Raw genomic sequence first — 1,244 nt, forward strand, 5'->3', positions numbered from 1 at the left:
CACACCAGCTCATCAAGGACTCCTTAAAGGGATGGAAAACTACAAAAACAGCCCTCAGAGGGTCACACCACAGTCCCTCCCTAAAAGGCACCACTGGGCCCCAGGTGCCCCCTCCCTACCCTCCATCCCCTCACCCTCACCCCTGCCCCCAAAGCTGTCCTCCCGTTTCCCTTCCCCTCCAGGATGTCTGCTTCCAGAAGGAGAACCGTTTCTCTTCTCTAGTTTAAGGCCGTTGGTCGGCAGCCAGTGTTTAGGACATAAAGCTTGCCTTGCCGATCATTGTTTTCTTTTGTTTAAAACAAAAAACAAAACAAAACTAATCTCAAGTTCTCTGTTTCACAAGGTAGCCTGGTCCCCTGAGGACACCGCAGCTGTCACCTCGGCCACACACCAGAGGCTGCAGCTTGTACTGCTGACCCTCAGGTCCTGGACCCTGAACAAGCATCCCACTGCTGTGAGGACTCTATCCAGCTACAAGGATGCAGCTTCCAGAGGGAATTCTCTGTGGGCCTTGGTTCTTTGGGACGCCAGCTCCTGAATCTAGCCCAGAGTCAGTGTCTGATGTAGGCATGGTCCTATGTCCCAGCTGCAAGTCACAGCTGTCCCTCCTGGGGTATCCTAGCCCAGGAAGGGGGTTCAGACCTTAGCAGCCAAGAAAAATGCCAGGCGTCCACTGTGTCCCCTGCATTGTCCACACAGTTCTGTTCTTCCTGGCCTCCTACCCCCTTATAATTCTTAAGATTCTGGGCAAATTCATTTGATTTTATGCAAGCCTTAAACCAAAGCCTGAGATTGGAAGGCTTCCATTGATTTTTTTTTGTTTTTTTTTGTTTTTTTTTTGGCTGGGTCATCCTGCCACCTGTTGGCAGCTCAGCGGCAGCTCAGCTCGGGTCGGGAATTGAACCGCTGTTGCTCAGAGCTCAAACTCTTGAGAGAGCTCTTAACTAACTGAGCCACTCGACCGGCCCTCCATTGGTGTTTCAAAGGCCCCAGTACTTGCATGTTTCAAAGATAGTTTTTCATTTTGGCCCCTAATGTGCCCTGCTGGACCTATAGCTCCCACACCCCTCCCTCTTAGGAGTGGAGCTCCACTATAACAAGGTCATGTTTATGTTAAGCACTTCTTTTTTTTAAAAAAAGATTTTTATTGGGGAATTGGGGGATGGGAACATTGCTGGGGAATTGGGGGGAAGGGGAACAGACAAGTTGCTGTCGTTTTGTTCTTCAGTCTAGTTGTGGAGGAC

The 1,244-nt window shown here is 50.2% G+C and overlaps 1 long non-coding RNA gene across 4 annotated transcripts in view; it reads left to right on the forward strand.

The window, feature by feature from the left end:
* The window catches only part of LOC109381556 (uncharacterized), a 53,774-nt gene extending 52,900 nt beyond the window's left edge, over window positions 1–874 (forward strand). For 3 of the 4 annotated variants that reach the window (XR_002123772.1, XR_002123775.1, XR_002123774.1), the window contains one exon: window positions 348–874. This is a non-coding gene — a long non-coding RNA (uncharacterized LOC109381556). Of the gene's footprint in view, window positions 1–343 lie in introns of all 4 variants that reach the window. The other variant, XR_002123773.1, reaches the window with a different exon arrangement.
* Window positions 875–1,244: the final 370 nt, after the last annotated feature.

The sequence above is a fragment of the Hipposideros armiger genome, unplaced genomic scaffold (assembly GCF_001890085.2).
Source record: "Hipposideros armiger isolate ML-2016 unplaced genomic scaffold, ASM189008v1 scaffold_49, whole genome shotgun sequence".
Classification (NCBI taxonomy): domain Eukaryota; kingdom Metazoa; phylum Chordata; class Mammalia; order Chiroptera; family Hipposideridae; genus Hipposideros; species Hipposideros armiger.